This window comes from Ochotona princeps, chromosome 30, assembly GCF_030435755.1.
Source record: "Ochotona princeps isolate mOchPri1 chromosome 30, mOchPri1.hap1, whole genome shotgun sequence".
In the NCBI taxonomy this organism is placed as follows: domain Eukaryota; kingdom Metazoa; phylum Chordata; class Mammalia; order Lagomorpha; family Ochotonidae; genus Ochotona; species Ochotona princeps.
This window is the reverse complement of record NC_080861.1, coordinates 4,323,653-4,333,258: the sequence shown is the minus strand read 5'-3', so window position 1 is coordinate 4,333,258 and position 9,606 is coordinate 4,323,653.

The window sequence follows — 9,606 nt, the reverse complement described above, 5'->3', positions numbered from 1 at the left end:
TTCACACCTTATCTGGAGCGGGGTCAGCCTCTAAAAGCCCCAGTGAGGAGGAACCCACAGCTCTAGGTACACTTGGCAGCTGTCCCCAAAGCCTGTGCTGTTGTGCCATTCATGGGGGCACACGTACCTTGTCCAGTCCCTCCTGATCCCCTGCCCTGGTGCTATGCCCAGTCCTGGGATTTTGATTCCCCCTTGGCTTGCTCTCACTTCTGGGAGGGCTCCCCCTTTGGCCCTGACCCCTGACCTCTGCTCCTGCACCTCAGCAGCCTCTCCACAGCTCTCCAGGGTGCTGAGTCCTGTTTCTGACTCCTGTGGGAGAAGGAACGGGCTCGCTGGCTGGCCATGCACACAGCCTCTGTGCTGTGTTTGGTGTGACCCTGTGCCAGGTGCCTGTGAGCCTTCAGGGCAGGGCCCAAGTGCAAACACAAGTTCAGATAGCAGGATGCCAGCCACGGGACAGATCAGTCGGAAGAGCCCATCTCTTGGCTTGTACTGCACCTGACTCCCACCTGGACAAAGCTTTGTCAGGGTGACCTGACTCCCACTTGGACAGAGCTTTGCCCGGGTGCTGATCCCAAGCAGTGGTTCCTCGGCTCTGCTGCTCTGCCCCTCCCTGGGCCCAGACTGGCTCTTCCAGGCAGCATCCATTCTGCCCTCTCAGCTCTTGGCCATTAGGGACTATAAAGCTGTGTGGGGCCCTTCCTGGAGGCCCAGGATCCACAACACACCCTGGGCCATGCTTGGGGCACTGACTCACTGGAAGTCAGGGTCCCTCCCAGTTCATGGTCCCAGAGAGGGAGCGCCTGGGGGTGTGGCCATGTTGCAGGCTCCCTGCCTGCCTGCCTGCCTGCACAGTGTGTGAGTGGCAGGAGAGGAGGCGCGGTTGTGGGCCCGGGAAGAGGTTTGTGCCTTGACCCCGCCCCCCTCACATCAGAACACGGAGGCTGCACTGTGCAGCTCCTGGGTGTCAGTGAGGCCAACACCCGCTGTTTGTGCTGGCGTCTGCCCTGGCCAAAGCACTTGGCCCTTCTTCAGACATTGCATTTCCCATTCTAGGGTTGGGAGGCCTAGGTCAGCTGACACCTGCTCGGGCCAGAGAGCATGGAGCCCAGGCCTGGCTGCTCGAGGTCTCTGCTGGGGGTCAGGACTAGGTGTTCCCAGGGTTGCCAGCAGCCAGGGGGTACCCCACCTCCCGTGTCAGGGTCCAGGGGGTCCTGGGGAAGGATCTAGAAGAGTCACAATGGGAGCAGAGGTCCCTGAGGCTGTAGCCTTCAGCTCCAGACCCTGCCAGGCCTCTGCAGCCGGACTTTACAATCCTGTGAGCTCATAAACACAGTCCTGTGAGCTGGATTTCCGGTTGTTGACATCTGAATGGACCCAGTAAATGAAGGATTGGATGACACTGGGCACTTTACAGTGGTCAACGTCCTGTTTAACGGAGCAGCCACTATTCCAGGCACACTGGGAGGTGCCATCCCTTCTCACAAAAGAGGGATCAAGGCTGTAGGTCAAGTCTGGCCCATCCCTAGAAGAAGAAGACACTGGGACCTGACTCCCAGCTCCTCTGGACACCTCCACCTCCCACTGGGTCCTGCCTCCCAGGGAGCCACTGTTCTGTGCCAGGATCAGGCCCTGGGGTCCAGCACCCGGGGGAGCCAGCGAGTCACACCATCCATGCAAAGTGTGTGGACAGATGTGTCTGCACCATGAGAGTGATGCCCAGCAAGCATGTGTGACAGCAAACCAGACACCCATGTCCATCAATAAGGGTTGTCTTTCTACAGTGGGAATGGGGATTTATTTATTCTTATTTTTTTCTTTTGGGGCCAGCACTGTGATGCAGTGTGTTAAGTCTCTCCTGCAGTGCCGCATCTCATTCGAGCAGCAGTTCAAGCCCTGACTGCTCCATTTCTGATCCAACTCCTGGCTAACAGCCTGGGAAAGCAGCAGAAGAGGACCCAGGTGCATGGGCCTCTGCACGCGTGTGGCAGATCCAGACGGAGCACCGCGTTCCGGCTCCAGCCTGACCCCGCTCTGACCACTGTGGCCATTTGAGGAATGAACCAGTAGATGGAAGATCTCTCTCGCTCTCTTTAACTCTATGTTTCAAATAAATCCTGAAACATTTTTTTCTTTTGCATCTTTTCTATTTTTGTGGAATTCACGTATAATAAAGCAGTAGATTAAGCTTTTATAAAAAGTTAAGAGAGGGGGAGGAATACTAACCCACACACATTCAGGGTCAGTTTCAGAATTAACCGCGATCACCATGAGAACCAGGTCCTCCCTGGGGATGTGGAGGCTCCCTGCTGTCCCTGGCACCTCTGCACAGTGGGAGGGCACTTGTCTTGGTGCCAACGAGCCAGCCAAGAGCTTCTGCGGAAGCTGCACTCCCTCCCTGCCCTCACAGTCAATGTTTCATGTCCACTTTGAGATATGTTATAAGATGCCTAACACGCTGCTACGGTGAGCGCACCTGACAAAGCTCCAATGCCCTCCTCACCCACTCTACACCCCCGTGCCTTCAGCCACCCCTGCTGTCAGGGACTCACAGGCCTGTGCCTGCAGCCTGTTCCGGGATCACCACACCAGGCCCCCGGAGACCTCTGACCTCTCTCATGCACAGCCCGTGGATTCCTGCAGCCCAGCCGAGTGCGTCCGCCTTGCTCCCCCCATACCTTGGGCCTCTTCCAGACGCCTCTCACCAACACCTCCAAAGCAGAAATCTCCACGTCCTTCTTGGCCTCTTTCCCAACCCTCACCATCAGCAGCTGCAGCACACGGGAGCATTACAAAGTCACTAGCAAATGGAATTAAAGGTTGTGCGTATTCCAGTGCCCTGAATGTCGATGACCATACAGATAAGGGTTCTTACAAAAGGTCCTGAAAGAACGCTTGTTAAGAAAAAACAAGTATGGGCCCGGCGGCGTGGCCTAGCGGCTAAAGTCCTTGCCTTGAAAGCCCCGGGATCCCATATGGGCGCCGGTTCTAATCCCGGAAGCTCCACTTCCCATCCAGCTCCCTGCTTGTGGCCTGGGAAAGCAGTCGAGGATGGCCCAATGCATTGGGACCCTGCACCCGCGTGGGAGACCCGGAAGAGGTTCCTGGTTCCCAGCTTCGGATCGGCACGCACCGGCAGTTGCGGCTCACTTGGGGAATGAATCATCGGACAGAAGATATTCCTCTCTGTCTCTCCTCCTCTCTGAATATCTGGCTTTGTAATAAAATAAAATCTTTAAAAAAAAAGAAAAAACAAGTACATAGACAGTTAGCCTCAAAATAAACCTTTTTGAATGGCCATCACCCTTGCCTGGCCTGCACAGGAGGCGGTGGTACAGATGCAAAGAGGTGGCCCTGGGACAGCTGTGGCTGTCACACCTGCGTGTGCACCAGACCCTCCGGAAGCTTGCTCAAACACACATGGATGTGCCCTGGCCCCGAACCAGAACTTCCAGGTGAGTGGGTGTGGAGGCGAATCTGTAGTGTGTGTGTTAGATTGTGTTTATCTGAAAGGCAGCAGTACAAAGAGTGAAGGGGAGACAGAAGGAGAGCTCTTCCAACTCCTGATTCACTCCTCTATGGCCACAACAAAGCCAGGAGCTTCCTCTGGGGCTCTTACACAGGTCCAGGGGCCCAAGCCCTTGGGCTGGCTTCCACTGCTTTCCCAGGTACATGAGCACAGAGCTGGGTCAGAAGTGGAACAGCCAGGACTCAAACCGGTGCCCATAGGGGATGCTGATGCCCTGGGTGCCAACTTCACCCACTGTGCCTCAACCCTGACCTGAATGCATTTCTAACAAGTTCCTTGGTGCTGCTGGACCAGTGGCCACATGGGGAGGACCACTACTGAGCACCCTCAGCCAGGCCAGCAGGCCAGAAGGCCACTCCCATGGAGGAGTGGGTTTTCCTCCAGACCCCCAGTCACCCACTCCCTACAGCTCAGACCTCATCTAGAGATTCTTTTCCAGCTTGGTCCTGTTCCTCAGCACTGCGGCTGGGGTGGGGGTGGAGAGCAGAAGACATGCCGCCTGGTCACTGGCAGGGTGCCCGTCTCAGGAAAGCGGCCGTCGGTGGGCTGGTCCACCTCTGCCCTTTCTTCCTCCTCCTCCTTCTCCGTTAGAGGCTGACGCTCTTTGTGGCCACGTTTTCTGTGAGTTTACCAAAAGCCACCAGTTCGCGAAGATCTAAAAATACAACCAGTGACCCTGACCACACTCTCCCAGCCTCCCCCAGCCTCCCTGAGCTCAGGGCCACCTGGTGGGCGTCTCCCTAAGGCCTGGGTTGGGAGCCGGGAGCAGTGGCCCAGCCTCAAGGTCGAGGTCGGCGGCGCTGGGTCGTGAGGGCTGTGAGAGAACAGTCTCCGAGCTGCCCCCGGCTCCTTCCTCTCTGCCCCTCTGTCTGGGAGCTAAACAGACCTGGAGCCCCTTGCCAAATGCCCGCCCTGTTTTCCACAGTGGGCGAGTGCTGATTGTATCTGGGCAGGATGCAGGGGGCTTGCCCTGCGCCGGCTGAGGGCGGATGTATTCAGGGATGCATGAAGCTGCAGAAGCAGGGGCTGAGTTTCCGCAGGCAAAGCGTGCAAGTATTTGCTATTTTCTTTGGTAAGTACCGCAATAAAACAGTCCTCACTTCCTTGCCGAGCCCCACATCTGACTCAATCGTTCAGAGTGGCCATGCTTTCCTAAAGCCCTTGGCTGGGCGCCTGCGTCTTGACTTGGCCCTCAGAAGGTGCTTGGTAAATATTTGCGGAGTGAAATGAATGCCTTCTTCCCAGCATCCTCTGTCCAGTGCAGGAGCGCTGACGTGACCCTGGCTGCTCTCAGCAAAGTGGAGTTCTTCCTGTTTCTTTTCATCCCCCCGTCCCCCCCCCCCCCCACACACACTTTTAAAGATCTCAGATGGAGTATAAGAAAACAAAAACCCCTGACATCCTGTAGCAGCTTCCAGGGAAGGATGAGATGGTCATTCAGCAATGTGCAAATTACAAGTCTCCTGGCCAGGGTCTCCCTCCTACCCAACCGCTTCGAGCTCAACCAGTCTTCCCTTCTATTGCCCCACTGCTTCTCCAGAAAGAGCCTCCAACCACCTGCCAAGGTGCTCTGACTGGACGCAGCTGGTCAGGGCCCTGCTTTGGAAGTCTCCCAGGCCCGGGGAGGGGCAGGATGCCCACCGGCCTGGTGAAGGCACTCTCTCCATGGGGATTTGTCCAGCTGATGGCCTCTGGTGCTCTGGGGGCTTGAAGGAAGACCACAAAGAGAGGCAGGAGTCAAACCAAAGAGGATGCAAGAGGTTTCAGATGATGCTTTCGTTTATTTGAAATGAGCAATAGAGAGGGGGAGGCAGAGAGAGACCGTCCATCCTCTGGGTCACCCCTCAGGTGCTCCCCAAAGCCAGGGCTGGGCCAGGCAGAAGTCAGGAATTGGGGAATTCCATCTGAGTCTCCCGTGTAGGCATCAAGTATGCGAGTCCTTGAGCCATCGTTGGCTGCCTTCCTGGGTGGCACTTAGCAGGGAGATGGATGGGAAGCAGACGGGGGACTTCATCCTAGCTACTCCAGTACAGGACGGGCAGCCCACGTGGTGATGTCAGCTGCTCCAAAATGCATTCTTACATGATTGATGTGGGCATCAGGAAGTTAAAATGAGCCTGCCTTGCCCTGAGCCAAGAGCTGGGAAGACTCACTCCGAGTGGTGGTGCCTCCCACGCCCAGTTCCCCTGTTTTACCAGGCTCACCACCCAGGAAGGGTACAGGCCATTCTAAGGAAGCCACAGCATGGCACAGGCTCATCCATTCCCTCTTCCGCTCACCATGATGCAATAAATGATTATTGTTGAGTTCCATGTCATGCCTTGCCGGTTTACATTAAAAACAAACTCCTAGTCATTTTCCAGAAACTCTAAGGCTTGTTTTTTCACCTAGACCCACGTCAAGTATCCCTTCCCTGTCCCCACCATAGAGTGCCTCTGGCCATGGAAGAATTATGCATTGTTCCAGCAAATGATGTCATCTGCCCAGTCCAACTGGCCAGGGCAGGCCCAAGGGCCCAGCTCATACAAGACGTACTGCCCATCCCACGGGGAGGGCCCAAAGCCACAGCCCTGGGTCTCCCTCTCTGAGCTCAGACGCTGAGGAGACTTCTCAGAGCAGCTTCCCAAGAGCAGCATGGGTGTGTAGCATGCCCGTCAGGCCCACCAAGCCCAGATCTGCCCTCTGCCTCCCATCCTGGGCCTGTGCCTGCACACACCAAAGGTAGCGTGGCTCCTTCATTTCCCACAAGGTCAGTCCACACCTGATCTCTTGCCTGGGCCAGCATCTCAGAAGAAGCCATAATAGGAAATAATCCAAGGTTCCCAACAGGTTTGCCCAAGTCAACCTGCCAGTGACTTCAGCTACGCTTGCTGTCCAGGGAAGTGTGGCCGAGAGCCAGCTGAGGCTGAGGCGTGACAGCCCACAGCCAGATGCCTGGGTTCAGCCACAAGGGGGTGTCTCTTTCATGGCACCTTCCTAGAGCTGTCCCAGGTGTTGACAGAGTGTGGGGAGGCCAGAGTGTCCTCTAGACACTGTGTCCAGGGTCAGCATTTCGCAAGAACACTAGCAAACAGTTCCAAGGTCAGCATTTGTGGGCTCAATCCATCTGGGATTTCAACTAGTGACCATTTTCCAGCAAATATTAATTGTGTTTATGTGTCTCTAATCCACAAGTGTCATTAGGAAGGCTCAGAAATTTTATGGGCTAGCAGTGCTTGGCGGGGTCGTGGCAGCCCACCCTGGAGTGTCCGGGTTGGACGCTAAGCTCTGGCTGCCCTGGACTCCAGCTTCCAAATCCCTGGGAGACAGCGGTGATGACACAGTGTTTGGGTTCCTGCCACCCATCTGGGAAACCTGGATTGAGTTCCTGGCTCCCGGCTTCAGCTCAGCTCAGTCCTGACCATGTCTGAGCGTTTGCGAAAGTAGCAGGTGGAAACGCTCTCTCTCTCTCTCTCTCCTTGCTTTTCCAATAAACAAGTAATATCATTTGCAAAGAAAGTGTATTGAAGATCAAGAACAAAGAACTCTTCCTTGTCATGTCATTGACAGATGCGTGCCCTGGTGTTGGGGTCCTAGGCCCTCTCTCTGGAGCCCGGCTCTGACCTTACACAGGAAGCACTTGCAGGGGTATTCCTGATATCACCCTTACTGAGAAAGGGGGTGGAGCTTCCCCCAGGTGGATTCTCCAGTGGTGCTGATCTCATCAAGCTTGCTTTCTTCCTTTTCCAAAACACATTCGTTGGCAAAGAAGAAAAAGAAAAGCAAAGGAGCTCAGTGCAGTGGCTCAGTGCAGGGGCTCAGTGCAGTGGTTCAGTGCAGTGGCTCAGTGCAGTGGCTCAGTGCAGTGGCTCAGTGCAGGGGCTCAGTGCAGGGACTCAGTGCAGCGGCTCAGTGCAGGGGCTCAGTGCAGCGGCTCAGTGCAGTGGCTCAGTACAGGGGCTCAGAGCAGGGGCTCAGTGCAGTGGCTCAGTGCAGGGACTCAGTGCAGGGGCTCAGTGCAGCAGCTCAGTGCAAGGACTCAGTGGCCAAATCCTTCCTTGCCTTGTATGTGCTGGGATCCCATACAGGCACCGATTCATGTCTTGGATACTCCACTTCCCATCCAGCTCCCTGCTTGTGGCCCAGGAAAGCAGTACAGGATGGCCCAAAGCCTTGGGACCCTGCATTCACGTGGGAGACCTGGAAGAAGCTCGTGCCTCCTGGCTTTGGATCAGCTCAGTCATGGCTGTTGTGGCCATTTGGGGAGTGAATCAGCAGATGGAGATCTTTCTCTCTGTAATCTGCCTATCCAATAAAAATAAAGAAATCTTAGAAAGAGAGAGAGAGAGAAAGAAAGAAAAAAAGAAAGAAAGAAAGAAAGAAAAGAAAGAGAAAAAGCAAAGGAGGTTGTGGACATGTCACCTCATAAAGCCGGGCCAGCTGTTGATTGCCATCTCAAGCGTGAAGCGACTACAGGTTTAGAGAGAGTACCACTATAGCAGAGGGGCCCCAGCCCCCCTTAGGTGTGGTTCACCGGCAAGTGCAGCTGTGTCTGAGGTTACCAGCTCCTTGGGAGCCTCTGACGCCAGGTGGCACATGACAGTGGATGGCTCCATCAAGTGCTGGATGCCCAGTATCATTTATTTTTTTTTTTTTTGTTTTTTTTTTTGTTTTTTTTTTTTTTTTTTTTTTATTAATTATTATGCATTATGTGACAGTTTCATATGCTCTGGGAATCCCCCCACCCCTCCCCACACCCCTCCCCCCTGGTGGATTCCTCCACCTTGATGCAGTATTACAGTTCAAATTCCATCAAGATTCTTTCCTTGCAAACATATACCCAGCATAGAGTCCAGCTACTCATTGTCCAGATGGGTTGAACAGTTTGTTGGGGAGACCATTTCTGGTCCAAAGTCGGAGCTGGTAGAATATCATCCCAGTCAATTAAGAGTCTCAATATAACATTAACAGCAATTTGTAACATTATGGAATTGACAAGGTTTTGCGTAACCAGTATGTTAAAAAAAACAAAACAAAACAATACAAAACAAAAAAGAAGCAAGTTCTTAACCACAACCTATGATTAGCTCATTGACATTTCAATTTTAGTTCATATACAGGACCAGCTGCTATATACCTTAAAATGGCTATAAGGTACCATTCAGCTGGCCCAGTATCATTTATATTTCAGACACACGGCCACGTTTTGCTCTGCCTGCAGTGGAATCAAGCTGATGGTGCTGGGACATAGGGGTGGGAGGTCTGTCAGCAGGTCAACAGGATGGAGTCTCTACCAGCCTGGCTAGGGCCTGCCTGGCACCTGAGTGGGCATGAGGGGACCATGGAGAGAACACGCTGTGGCCAGAGAGGGCCAGGATGGCATCCCTGGTGGGCTCGAGCACAGGGAGCCAGGTTATCTGGTTTAGACTGTTGGGATGCAATATAAAGAGCTAGCTCTTACCTCTCCCTGCTTTGGCCAAGTGGCCATGTGCCCTCGGGCAACGCTAGGTGTGACAGCTGGAGTGGCCCAGCTGTGGTGCCAGCTCCTGTGGGACTTTGCCAAATCATGCCTTTTCTTTGGAGCTGCATTCTCAGCAGAAAGCTACAGCCTGGTGTGCTGGGGAAAGCAACAGCCTCCATGGGCAGGTCCCCACCATGTATGCCCACCCAAGACACACCCAAGCCTGGGATGTCTCCGCGTGAAGTCTCAGGTGCAGGGTTCAGGGACTGCACTAAGGTGGGTGGCCCAGCTTCAAGGGCACCCTGCACCGTGCTGCATCACCTTTCTCAGTGCAGGATCAAGGAAGGCCTGAAAGTGAAAATGGGCCTTGCCTTTGTGCTGGGGGAAAGGACAAGGAAACCGGCCCAGAGGGAACCTTTGCTCCGGGTGGTTCCTTGGCGCTTCCTGAATGGCTCAGGTCCCCAAGACGATGCAGAACCCACTGGGGCTGGCATGACAGCCCTCCCTACCAGGTCGCCTGAGCTGCTGAGAGCAGAGGCAAGCTGTTTCACTCACCAACCACACATGGAATGCCCTCCATGCTTGGGCACACACAGCAGGTGCAGTTGGGTCCGTCCTCAAGTGCATGTGGTCCTGT